Raw genomic sequence first — 14,383 nt, forward strand, 5'->3', positions numbered from 1 at the left:
TTATTCTTTTTTTCATTTTCTTTCCTACCAAGATTTACTGAAGTATAATATACAAATAAAATTGCATACACATAAGTTACACAATGTGATTTTTAAATTATTTATTTATTTTAATTAAAAATCATAAATTTACATAGGGCAATATTGTTTGATTCATTCTGTTATTTTTTTCCCTTCCCCCACCCCTCCCACCCGTCTTTTCCCTCTATACAGTCCTTCCTTCTTCCATTCTTACAACCCTCCTTATCCCTAACCCTAAACCTAACCCTAACCCTAACGCTAACCCCTCCTACACCCCCTTATATGTCCTCATCCGCTTATCAGCGAGATCATTCGTCCTTTAGTTTTTTGAGATTGGCTTATCTCACTTAGCATGATATCCTCCAATTTCATCCATTTGCCTGCAAATGCCATAATTTTATCATTCTTTATGGCTGAGTAATATTCCATTGTATATATATACCACAGTTTCTTTATCCACTCATCAATTGAAGGGCATCTAGGTTGGTTCCACAATCTGGCTATTGTGAATTGAACAGCTATGAACATTGATGTGGCTGTATCTCTGTAGTATGCTGATTTTAAGTCCTTTGGGTATAGGCCAAGGAGTGGGATAGCTGGATCAAATGGAGGGTCCATTCCAAGTTTTCTAAGGAATCTCCACACTGCTTTCCAGAGTGGCTGCACTAATTTGCAGCCCCACCAGCAATGTATGAGTGTACCTTTCTCCCCACATCCTCGCCAACACCTGTTGTTACTCGTATTCTTGATGATTGCCATTCTAATTGGGGTGAGATGGAATCTTAGGGTGGTTTTGATTTGCATTTCTCTTATTACTAGAGATGTTGAACATTTTTCCATATGTTTGTTGATTGCTTGTCCATCTTCTTCTTTGAAGTGTCTATTCATTTCCTTAGCCCATTTGTCGACTGGATTATTTGAATTCTTGGAGTAGAGTTTTTTGAGTTCTTTATAGATTCTGGAGATTAGTGCTCTATCTGAAGTATGATTGGCAAAGATATTCTCCCACTCTGTAGGCTCTTTCTTCACATTGCTGTTAGTTTCCTTTGCTGAGAGAAAGCTTTTTAGTTTGAATCTATTCCAGTTATTGATTCTTGCTTTTATTTCTTGTGCTATGGGGGTCCTGTTAAGGAAGTCTGGTCCTAGGCCGACATGTTGAAGATCTGGACCTACTTTTTCTTCTATAATCTGCAGGGTCTCTGATCTGATTCCGAGGTCCTTAATCCATTTTGAGTTTAGTTTCGTGCATGGTGAGAGATATGGGTTTAGTTTCATTCTGTTGCATATGGATTTCCAATTCTCCCAGCACCATTTGTTGAAGAGGCTATCTTTTCTCCTATTGCATATTTTTGGCACCTTTGTCTAGTATGAGAAAATTGCATTTATTTGGGTTTGTGTCCATGTCCTCTATTCTGTACCATTGATCTACCTTTCTATTTTGGTACCAATACCATGCCGTTTTTGTTACTATTGCTTTGTAGTAGAGTTGAAGATCTGGTATTGCAATACCCCCTGTTTCACTCTTCCTGCTAAAGATTGCTTTAGCTATTCTGGGTTTCTCATTCTTCCAGATGAATTTCATAATTGCTTGCTCTATTTCTGTAAGGTACGTCATTGGGATTTTAATTGGAATTGCATTGAATTTGTATAGCACTTTAGGTAGTATGGCCATTTTGACAATATTAATTCTTCCTATCCAAGAACATGGAAGATATTTCCATCTTCTAAGGTGTTCTTTAATTTCTTTCTTTAGTGTTCTATAGTTCTCATTGTAGAGGTCTTTCACCTCTTTTGTGAGATTGATTCCCAAGTATTTTATTTTTTTCGAGGCTATTGTGAATGGGTTAGTTTTCCTAATTTCTCTTTCTGAAGGTTCATCACTTATGTATAAAAATGCGTTGGATTTATGGGCATTGATCTTGTAACCTGCTACTTTACTGAATTCACTTATGAGTTCTAAGAGTTTTCTGGTGGAATTTCCAGGTTCCTCTAAATATATAATCATGTCATCAGCGAACAGGGATAGTTTGAGTTTTTCTTTTCCAATTCGTATCCCTTTAATTTCTTTGGTTTGTCTAATTGCTCTGGCCAGAGTCTCAAGAACGATGTTGAATAGAAGTGGTGAAAGAGGGCATCCCTGCCTTTTTCCAGTTTTTAGGGGGAATGCTTTCAGTTTTTCACCATTTAGAATGATATTAGCCATGGGCTTAGCATAAATGGACTTTACAATGTTAAGGAATGTTCCCACTATCCCTATTTTTTCTAGTGTTTTGAGCATGAAGGGATGCTGTATTTTATCAAATGTTTTTTCTGCATCTATTGAAATAATCATGTGATTCTTGACTTTAAGTCTATTGATATGGTGAATGACATTTATTGATTTCCTGATGTTGAACCAACCTTGCATCCCTGGGATGAAACCCACTTGATCATGGTGCACTATCTTTTTAATATGTTTTTGTATGCGATTTGCTAAAATTTTGTTGAGAATTTTTGCGTCGATGTTCATTAAGGATATTGGTCTGAAATTTTCTTTCCTTGATGAGTCTCTGTCTGGTTTAGGTATCAGTGTGATATTGGCTTCATAGAATGAGTTTGGGAGGGTTCCCTCCTCTTCTATTTTATGGAATACTTTGAGAAGTATTGGAATGAGCTCTGCTTTAAAGGTTTTGTAGAACTCGGCTGAGAACCCATCTGGTCCCGGACTTTTCTTTGTTGATAGGCTTTTGATGACTTCTTCTATTTCAGTACTTGAAATTGGTCTATTTAAATTGTGTATGTCCTCCTCGTTCAGTTTAGGTAATTCATATGTCTCTAGAAACGTGTTGATGTCTTCGAAATTTTCTATTTTGTTGGAGTATAGATTTTCAAAATAGCTTCTAATTATGTTTTGTATTTCCATCCTGTCTGTTGTGATATTTCCTTGTTCATTCCGAATTTTAGTGATTTGGGTTTTCTCTCGTCTTCTCTTTGTTAGTGTGGCTAAAGGTTTATCAATTTTGTTTATTTTTTCGAAGAACCAACTATTTATTTTGTCAATTTTTGTATTGTTTCTTTTGTTTCAATTTCCTTGATTTCAGCTCTGAGTTTAACTATTTCCTGTCTTCTACTACTTTTGGTGCTGGTCTGTTCTTCTTTTTCTAGGGCTTTGAGCTGTAGTGTTAGGTCATTCATTTGTTGAGTTTTACTTCTTTTATTAAATGCGCTCCATGAAATAAATTTCCCTCGATGTACTGCTTTCATAGTGTCCCAGAGATTTTGATATGATGTTTCTTTGTTCTCATTTACCTCTAAGAATTTTTTAATTTCCTTCCTAATATCTTCTGTTATCCATTCATCATATAATAGCATATTGTTTGATCTCCAGATGTTGGAATAGTTTCTGTGTTTTACTCTTTCATTTATTTCTAACTTCAATCCATTATGATCTGATAGAATACATGGTAGTGTCTCCATCTTCTTGTATTTGCTAACATTAGCTTTGTGGCATAATATATGGTCTATTTTAGAGAAGGATCCATGTGCTGCTGAGAAGAAAGTGTATTCGCTCTTGGTTGGATGGTATATTCTATAAATGTCCGTTAAGTCTAAATTATTGATTGTGTTATTGAGATCTATGGTTTCTTTGTTCAATTTTCTTCTGGAAGATCTGTCCAGTAGTGAGAGAGGCGTGTTAAAATCACCTAGTATTATTGTGTTATGGTCTATTTGGTTTCTGAAATTGAGAAGGATTTGTTTGACATACATGGATGAGCCACTGTTCGGGGCATAGATGTTTATGATTGCTATATCATGCTGATTTATGCTTCCCTTAAGCAGTATGAAATGACCTTCTTTATCCCTTCTGACTAACTTTGGCTTGAAGTCCACATTATCTGAAATGAGGATGGATACTCCAGCTTTTTTGCTGAGTCCATGTGCATGGTATGTTTTTCCCCATCCTTTCACCTATAGTCTAGGGGTATCTTTTTCTATGAGGTGAGTCTCTTGCAAGCAACATATTGTTGGATCTTTCTTTTTAATCCAATCTGCCAGTCTATGTCTTTTGATTGATGAATTCAGGCCATTAATATTCAGGGTTATTATAGAGATATGATTTGGTTTCCTGGTCATTTGGTTCATTTTTAAAATTTTATTTATTTATTTGTTTGACACAACTTGTTTCCTCCTTTATTTGACAATTCCTTTAGGATAATTCCTCCCTTTGCTGATTTGCTTCTTTGTTTTTCATCTCTTCCTCATGGAATATTTTGCTGAGAATATTCTGTAATGCTGGCTTTCTTTTTGTAAATTCTTTTAGCTTTTGTTTATCATGGAAGGACTTTTATTTCATCGACAAATTTGAAGGTAAGTTTTGCTGGGTATAAGATTCTTGGTTGGCATCCATTTTCTTTCAGGGCTTGGTAAATGTTGTTCCAGGCCCTTCTAGCTTTTAGGGTCTGGATTGAAAAATCTGCTGAAATCCGTGTTGGTTTCCCCCTGAATGTAATTTGGTTCTTTTCCCTCGTGGCCTTTAAAATTCTGTCTTTATTTTGTATGTTAGGTATTTTCATTATAATGTGCCTTGGTGTGGGTCTGTTGTAATTTTGTGTATTTGGAGTCCTATAAGGCTCTTGAATTTGATTTTCCATTTCATTCTTCAGATTTGGGAAATTTTCTGATATTATTTCATTGAATAAATTGTTCATTCCTTTGGCTTGTTTCTCTAGGCCTTCCTCAATCCCAATAATTCTTAAATTTGGCCTTTTCATGATATCCCATAGTTCTTGTAGATTCTGTTCATGATTTCTTACCATCTTCTCTGTTTGTTCAACTTTGTTTTCAAGGTTAAATATTTTGTCTTCAATGTCTGAGGTTCTGTCTTCCAGGTGTTCTATCCTACTGGATATGCTTTCTATGGAGTTCTTCATTTGGTTTATTGTTTTCTTCATGTCAAGGATTTCTGTTTGGTTTCTTTTCAATATCTCTAACTCTTTATTGAAATGATCTTTTGCTTCCTGTATTTGCTCTTTTAACTGTCGATTGGTGCGATCATTCAATGCCTGCATTTGCTCTTTCATCTCATCGTTTGCTTCTCTGATCATTTTAATTATGAACATTCTGAACTCCTTTTCTGTCATTTCTTCTGCCATGCTGTCATTGGGTTTTATTGATGTAACATCTAGATTTGTTTGCAGCATTTTCTTTCCTTATTTTCTCATATTGTTCAGGTATCAGTGGACCGCTGAGATATTGCAGATTTCCTCTATTGACTTACAATGTCCCTGAAGATTTCTATATATATCCTCCCTTAGCCTTCAGTAGGCTGAAGTCTTGGAGGAAGTTGATAGTGCGGTGCTCCACAAGGAAGCTGCCTCTCTAGGAGTGGTGGCCTTCAGGTGGGGTATAATCCCTGCTAGTGGGCAGAGGTGCCTCCACTTGTTGACCAATGGTCATCCGAAGGCGACCTAGGCTGCAGGCTGAGGCAAGGCCTGTTTGGGCCTGAGTCTCTGGTTTTACCGTCCTTGTGGGGAAACCTCACTCAGCAGGAAAGACTCACCCGGTGGGGAGGTCTCACTGGTCCGTTCCCTCCTAGAGGTTCCCCTCAATTTACAGCTACTGCCTGGGCTGGGCTGCCTTCCTCTGCAAAGTTCCCAGGGGCCCGGCCCTACCTCCTGGGCCTGGGAGCCTCACCCTTCGCAGATGAATCTCCTTAGGCTGCCCCTCCTCAGAGAATCTGCCCGCAGGCCTGGAACCTTCGCTCCGCCCCTAAGCCTGTCTCTTTGCGGCTCTTCCACCCAGAAGCCTCCTAGATCCTGGGACCCTGCTCTGCTTCTAATCGCCTGGCTATGCGGCCCCTCCTCTGAGCAGCTACCTGGGGCCCTGTACAATTGCTCTGAGACCCAGAGACCCGCCACACGCCTCTTCTTCCAGACAGCCACCCAGTATTCTGGTGCGGTCACTAGGAGTCCAAGAAACTCACTGTGTGCCTCCTCCACCCACCAACCAGCCGTAGCCCTGGGCAATCAATCACTCCGAGTCGAAGTGTCCCTCCCCATTCCTCCTCCTTCTCCAGGTAACCCCCCGGGGGTTCAGGAGTGGTCGCTCTGAGTGGCTCTGAATCCACGTGACCCGCTGCACGCGTCCTCTGGGCAACTGCCCGAAGCTCTGGTGCGGCCACTCGAGACCAAGCGACCCACCATGCTTCTCCTCCAGGCAGCCCCCCTGTGTTCAGGAGCTGTCACTTTAAGTCCAAACAACTCACCACTCGCCTTCTCCTCTGAGCAGCCGCCTGGAGTCACTGCGAGTCCACACGACCCGCCGCGCTCCTCCTCCTCCTCCTCCTACTCCTCCGGGCAGGCCCCGGGGTTCAGTAGTGGTCTGAGTCCAAACAGCTCGCCACGCAGCCCCTCCTCTGGCAACCGCCTGTAGCTCTGGTGCAGTCACTCCGAATCCAAGCGGCCACGCTCCTCCTCCTCCTCCTCAGGGCAGGCCCCGGTGTCCTGAGTCCACAGAGCTCTCCTCGCCACTCCTCCCCTGGGCAGCCGCCGGAGCCCCAGTGGTTGCTCCGAGTTCCAGCACTGTGCTGAGCGGCCTCCTTTACGGCGCTCCCAGTTGTCTGAGTTCACTGCTCCAGCGGGGGGAGGGGTGTCTCGCCGGCAGCTCTACTTCACAAAGTTCCCTGCGTTCCGGGACCACCGTCCCATCCGGGATGCCTTCCCAACGGGTGAGAGTCACCCGGCTGCTTTGAGTTGGTCCCAAGTGTCTCAATATCTCCTCTTTTGAATCCTGAGTCCTGGAGCAACATGAAATGCAGCCACCCTCTAGGCCGCCATCTTGAAACTCCTTGCCACATTTTCTTTATCCATTCATCTATTGAAGGGCACCTGGGCTGGTTCCATAACTTGGTTATTGTGAGTTATGCTGCTATAAACATGGGTGTGCATGTACAGTATAGAATGATGATTTTAATCCTTTTGGATAAATAACAAGGAGTAGGATAGCTAGGTCCTGTAGTGATTTCAATATTGTCTCTTGAGAAATAACCATACTGCTTTCCAATGTGGTTGTACTAATTAGCAGACCTAACAACAATGTACAAGTACCATTTTCCCCACATCCTCACCAGCATTTATTATTATTTGTATCCTTGGTAATTGCCATTCTATCTGGAGATAAAATCTCTATGTAGTTTTGCTTTGCATTTCCCTAATTGCTAAGGATATTGACCATTTTTGACCATTTGCATTTCTTCTTTTGAGAAATGTCTGTTTACTTCATTTGCCCATTTATTGATTGTTTTTTTTTGTGTTGAGTTTTATGAATTATATATATATTCTGGTTATTGATCTTCTTTTGAAAGAGTAGCTGGCAACGATTTTCTCCCATTCTGTGGCTCTCTTTTCATGCTCTTAATTGTTTCCCTTGTTGTTCAGAAGCTGCTGCTTTTTTTTTCTGTTTAGAAGCTTTTTAATTGAATGCAATCATATTTATTGATTCTTGGTTTTATTTCGTGAGAGTTAGGAATCTTATTAAAGAAGTTGATGCCTGCACAAATATGTTGGAGTGTTGAGCCTATGTTTTCTTCTAGCAATTGTAGTGTTTCTCGAAAAAATTCCACCAAAAGACTGCTAAAGCTGATAAACCAATTCAGCAAAATAGCAGGATACAAAATCAACGTACAAAAATCATTAGCTTTCTTATACTCATAATGAACACTATTGAGAAAGAAATCAGGAAAGCAGTTCCATTCACAATAGCTTCAAAAAATATAAAATACCTGTTAATAAATCTAACCAAGGGGGCTTGGGATGTAGCTCAGTTGGTAGAGTGCTTGCTTCACGTACACAAGGTCCTGCATTCAATCCCCAGCACCACACACACACACAAAATATATATATATATATATATATATATATATATATATAACCAAGGAGATGAAAGACCTACAGAATGAAAATTATGGAACACTGAAAAAAGAAAGAAAGAAAGAAATTGAAGAAGACCTTAGAAGATTGAAAGACCTCCCATAGTCCTGGATAAACAAAATTAATATTGTTAAAATGTCCATATTTTCAAAAGTGATCTATAGGTTCAATGCAATCTCCATTGAAGTACCAATGACATTCTTCACAGATCTAGAAAAAAAGTCCTAATGTTCATATGGAGGTATAAACAGCCGAAACAATTCTAAGCAGTAAGAGCAACGGTGAAGACATCACAATGCCTGATTCCAAATTAAACTACAGAGCTATGGTTAAAATAACAACAACAAACAAAACAAAAACAGCATGGTATTGGCATCAAAACAGATATGAAGGCAAATGGAATAGAAGACATGGAGACAAACCCACACAGATATAATCATCTGATCCTTAACAAAGGTACCAAAAACATGTTGGAGAAAAGATAGTCTTTTAAACAAATGGTGCTGGGAAAACTGGATAGCCACACGTAGAAGAATGAAGCTAGATCTTTATTTCTCACCCTGTGCAAAAATTAACTCAAAGGTGGGACAATGACCTGGGAATTAACAAGAAACACTGCAAGTACTATTTTATTATTATTTTAATTGCAAAAATTTATGGAATATGTAATAATTTGATGCATGTATATAGTGTGTAATGATCAAATCATGGTAATTAACATTTCCATCACCTTAAAATTTAAAAAATTTTTATTAGCATATTAATTTTTATTAGCATAATATTTGTGGGGTGGTATGATATTCCATTTCATGTGTACAATATGTATTGATCAAATCAGGATGAAGTTTCCATCTCCTTATCATTGTGTTTGGTGCCTTTGAGTTTCTTTCTTCTGGAAGTTTATAAATAATTAAATTAATAATTCATTAATAATTAAATAATTAAAATTTATAAATTTTTTATTAATAAAATTTACAATAAATATTGTGAACTGTTGTTCCTGAAAAGCTCAATGTCCCTGATACATTTAAGTAAGGGTCTGAATAGATAAAAAAGGCTGTTCTTCACATGAAAATGTGACCTTCTCTTGTCTGATTGCTTTGATATGAGACATCAGTTTTTCTAACCTTTGGACTTGAAATGAAACATTGACTCTTGGGTTGTAAGTCTGCCAGCTTTCAGACTGGGAGTTATCCTATCAGTTCTCCTGGTTCTCCAGCTTTTGGACAGACTGGTATTTCATGTTGGGTCTCTTATGTTTGCAGCTTACTGACTGCAGATATTGATATTTCTTAGCTTTCATTATCATGTGAGTCAATTCCTTTTAATCTATCTAACCATGTCTATCTATCATTTATCTATCTATCATATCTATCATTTTTTATATCCATTTGGTACCAAGAGTTGTTCTAGAGGAACAGAATTTTAAGGATGAGTTTTCTGAGTTGGTCAGGGATTTCTCAAATTGTCTTTCTAATCTTGTTAGATTTAAAGATGTTATTGACTTTAATTCCAGTAGTACAAAGAGCACCACAGCATGATCTGGCAAGAGAGATGCACAAAATAGTTGCATCAGGTACTTCTAATCAACCACTTTAAAGCAAAGAGCTGCATCATTTTATAAAATACTTAAGAACATTTTTTGGGAGACTAATATTGGATGGGTGCCCAAATGTTTATGGACAAAGTGGTGCAAGAAAAATATGAGCTCAGGGATTCAAATTCTCAACTCATGTGCTGTATATATGATTTAAGTTCTTCTGGGTGTTCTCTGAAGGAGACCGGTATTTCCTGTAGCTACAAGGCCGAGATTGTATTACCAATGCAAGTTGAAATCCTAGCTTCACAAAGTACTGCTCAAGTGAGGGTGCTGATTGGGAAATAAAAGAATTCTGTAAGTTGGGGTAGGGATATGTAGAAAGATCTTGATGAAGCTGTGGACATCGAGTTTCTAAATCCTGAGGGGTCTTCTTTATTAGTGGAAGTAACCTCCCCAGTCCCAGTAGTATCAGTCTCTCCACTTCTTTCTAATGGGATTATCTCTGCATTTCCTAGAATAACTGTAATGGCCTCCCCTGCACATATTTCCATGTAGAACAATTGTTTCTCCTTAGGACCTACTGCTATTACCTCTATTAGCTTCCAGACCTATAATTAGACTCATTTGCCCACAAGCCCCTATAGGTCAAGTACAAAGTATGACTTGTGAGAAGAGGCAAAATACTCCATGCCTCTGATTCAGCAGGCAAAGGAGCATGATTGATCCTGATTACCAAGGGTAAATTGGACTACTGCTCCACAATTAAGTTAAGAAAGAGTATGTTTGGAATACAGGCAATTGCTTAGAGTGTCTCAATATTACCAAGCCCTGTGATAAGTCAAGGAAAAATTACAAGAGAGAGATGATCTTGGCAGCTTGCACCGATCAGAGGGCCCTGATGAGGGTGGTCTGGGAGTGCCGTTCTGGGTTGGTGACAGCGGCCAAAGTCCCCGCGCAAGGATCTGCAGGGAATGTCAGATATTTAACTTCCTGTGATATACTGATAAGCAGAACGGCTTCCACTACAAAACTCAGTTTCGCCTAAGGAGATATATTCAAGAACTTTCTTCAAAATTGCTTCACCCTTAATAAACAAGAGGATATTCGGAGGGAAGAATTATAGGATATTCAATGCAGGAAATGTATGATGTAGTATCAGAAATGGAGGATCACAAGGATTTCATTACTTGGTGAAAAAATCAGATGTAATATCAAAGAGAACTGGATATTGTAAAACACGATTAGAGATTAAATTTCCACCTGTGCTGGAGCAATATGCATCAGTAGTAACCTTGGTGAAACCACATTTGGTAAAGGCATCCTGTACTGATGGGAGACTTTTCAATCATTTGGAGACCATGTGGTGTTTTAGCCCAGGTCTTCCTGGCTACCCAAGAACTTGTACCTTGTATTTTCCAATTTCTTTTGGATTCGGCTCACTTCTACACTCGCAGCTTGCTACACTGTTTTTCGATGAATTTATAAAACAGGTGGTTTGAAAGAAGAGCATGTAAGCTGCATGGTACCTCAAGAATTAATGCTTCATGCAGTTCATCACACATAAAAGAAAAAAAAAGAACTGGCATCACCTACTTTTAATTTTAGTTCACTTTTAGGAAGTGTTTTCATGATTTATTTTCAGAAATCAGAAAGCATCTGTTAAACTCAACCTTGATTATTAACCTGCTCCATTGAAAATTTGCACATAGAATATGAACTCATTTGTACATAGAATTATTTCTTCAATCAAGTATAATTCAAAGTAATGTGTACTTCAATAGGTTCTACTTTTATAATAATGGGATATCATCACTATCGCCAGAATATTGGCATTACTCTTCTGTGTAGAAGTTGAAACTGTAAATTTAATTTTGTTAATTATCACCTTACCTAAAAGAGGTTAGTCGAGATACTCCCTCAGTGGAGCACCTCTGTATATATTAATCATATCATGTTTAAGTTAATACATTCAGAGTATTTGTAACTTATTGCTATAGTGCCTGCCATATGGTCTAGAATATTTGAGTAATCATCATACATTTAAAGTAAAACCTTTGACTTAAAAATTCTGTTAATGAAGGTTCCCACTTCACTTTTGGCACTTTTGGTATTTTTAAATTGTTCTTGTGGGTAGTTGTGGAGGTCTTTAGCCCCCTTGCTCTTCTCGACCAGCACCAAGGGAAGAGGACACTCCCCAACAAGGTCAGACCTGGAAAGGTAGGGCCTACTGACTGCCTGCGCCCAGCCCTCTAGGCAGAGGACAATCCGGGAGACCAGTCACAGCAGGAACTCGTTTATTGAGGAAGTCATACAGCTTTTATGTAGGGTGGAGTCTAGGCGGGAATCAATCAGCTTAAAGGTCAGCAAGTGGGGGGTGGTTCACGTATGCAGAGTCCCATAGGACTATATGGCAAGCCTGAGCTGATCATGTTCGCAGAACTGTTGTTAACCAATCCCTGAAGGTGGTCCAATTTATCATCATTAACCTTTGAAACCACCTTTGAGGCCTTGATCTTGCTCACTCGCCAGGGAGTCAGGCTGAGTTAGTTAACGTGTCATTAGTCCCAACAGGTAGTAGATAATTTACTGTTATAGTGAGGTTAGCTCCCAGGTAAATACTGAGGGTGTTTGTTTGGTTTGGTGTTTTGTTTTGTTTTTGGTGAGTGATCCAGAGCTTTATGATACTTTTCTAGTATCATATGCAGCCTTCTCCCAGGTTCTCTGACTGCACTTTCAATAATGCTAATCACTTGTCAAATTTTGTCTACTACGGTAAGCAACAGATGCAAATAAGTTGGTTGATATATCTCCAGCACTATGCATCCCTATTTTCTATTTATTTCATGTACTCACTTTCAGTAATATACTCCAAGCATTATTTTTTTAAATAAATCAATATAAGGATTGAAGTAGTAATGTAATAAATTACTTAATAAAGTAATTTGACTATTAAAAAAACTATAAGAGTGTAATTGAGGTAGGATTACTAATGGCCCAGATAATTTAGAAATGAGTGTTTGGATAGTCCTGTTAATTAAAGAACTACAACTGGGTTAAGTACTTGAAGAAGGCAATGGGATCATGGAATCAATAGAGGAAGAAGGTAGTTATAAATATCAACTACAAACACAGTCCAGGTACAAAAATGAAGACGAAAATTTCATGAGTATTTCCTTCTTATTTTGTTATGAACATATTTATGTAAGTGTATTTCTCTATCTAGCTACCAGTCAACATTTTGTTTTCTTTTCTTATTCCTTTATCAGGTAGCATAAGATGTATGTAATATAAGACTTTACTTCCTCTTCTGAAGGAGTTAGTGCATTTTTTGTTGTATGCAGGATAGTTGTATCATGTTAGGAGGAATTGTGACCTTATAATTATATGATTTAGAGATCGAGTGTGATTTAGGTGATCCATATGGGTGGCCAGATATTTGGTCAAACATTATTCTGTGTATTTTCCCCTCCATAACATGAATAGGCTTCATCTAATCAGTTGAGGGCTTAAATAGAATAAAAAGCCTGACCCTCATATGGGTAGGAGAGAATTTTTCTGGCCTGGCAGTCTTTAAACTAGGGCACTGAATTTTTCCTGAATTAGCTAAGTATTATTCCATTAGCTAGAAAAAATTCAAAATTCTCACTATTAAGGATGGTTAGCTGAAGGTTTTTGTGTGGATATTCCTTAATCAAGTAGAGATTTTTTTATCATAAATATGAGTCAGATTTTGCAAAATGTGTTTTCTGCATCTGTTGATATGATGATATGATTTTTCTTCTTTAGCCTGTTCATATGACAGATTTTTGAATATTGAGCCACCCTTGTATATCTGAAATAAATCCCAATTGATCATAGAGTACAATTATTTTTATACCTTGTTAGATTTGACTTGATAATATTTTGTTAAGGATATATACATCTATTGCTTATGAGAGAGATATTGGTCTATAGTTTTTTTGTTACGTCTTCTTTTGATATTAAGGTAATGCTGTCCTCATTTGAGTTAGAAAACATTTCATCGTCTTTCCTCAAGTAGAAGGTATTGTTGATAATTGGTAGTTTCTTCCTTAAATGTTTGGTAAACTTTAAGAGTGAGCAGTTCTTGGCCTGGAGTTTTTTTTTTTTTTTTGGAAGGTTATTAATTGTTGATTCAATGTCTATAATAGATATATGTCTATGCAGATTATTTATTTCACTTTGTGTGGGTTTTGGAAGATTGTTTCTTTCAAGGATTTGATCCATTTCACACAGGCTATCAAATTTGCAGGAAGAGCATCATTCATAATATTCCTTTATTATCATTTTATTTTTCATTTGATCTGTAGTGATATGCCCTTTTCCTTCTGATATTAGTAATTTTTATCCTTTCTATTTTTCTTAGAAGCTAGACCAGAGGCTTGTTGATTTTATTCTTTTTTTTTGTTGTTTGTTCTATTTAGTCATACATGAGAGCAGAATGAATTCTGATTCATTGTACACAAATAGAGTACAAATTTTCATTTCTCTGTACACAATGTATAGTCACACAATTCATGTAATCATACATTTATATAGGTTAATGATCTTTGTCTCAGTCCACCATTTTTCCATCACCCTGTCCCCTCCCCACCCCTCAGTTCTCTCTACACAATCCAAAGTTCCTCCATTCTTTCCTTATACCCCCCTCCCCCCATTATGTATCAGCATCCATTTATCAGAGAAAACATTCGGCCTTTGGTTTTTTGGGATTGGCTTATCTTGTTTAGCATGATATTCTCCAACTCCATCCATTTACATGCAAATGCCATAATTTGATTCTTCTTCATGGTTGGGTAATATTCTATTGTGTATATATACCACAGTTTCTTTATCAATTCATCTATTGAAGGGCACCTAGGTTGGTCCCACAATCTAAATATTGTGAATTGAGGTG

The 14,383-nt window shown here is 38.0% G+C and overlaps 1 pseudogene across 1 annotated transcript; it reads left to right on the plus strand.

The window, feature by feature from the left end:
- Positions 1-10,330: 10,330 nt before the first annotated feature.
- On the plus strand, positions 10,331-11,032 carry LOC306650894 (coenzyme Q-binding protein COQ10 homolog B, mitochondrial-like; annotated as a pseudogene). Its single transcript has one exon. The product of its transcript is annotated as a coenzyme Q-binding protein COQ10 homolog B, mitochondrial-like (transcript).
- Positions 11,033-14,383: the final 3,351 nt, after the last annotated feature.

The sequence above is a fragment of the Sciurus vulgaris genome (assembly GCF_902686455.1).
Source record: "Sciurus vulgaris genome assembly, chromosome: X".
Classification (NCBI taxonomy): Eukaryota; Metazoa; Chordata; class Mammalia; order Rodentia; family Sciuridae; genus Sciurus; species Sciurus vulgaris.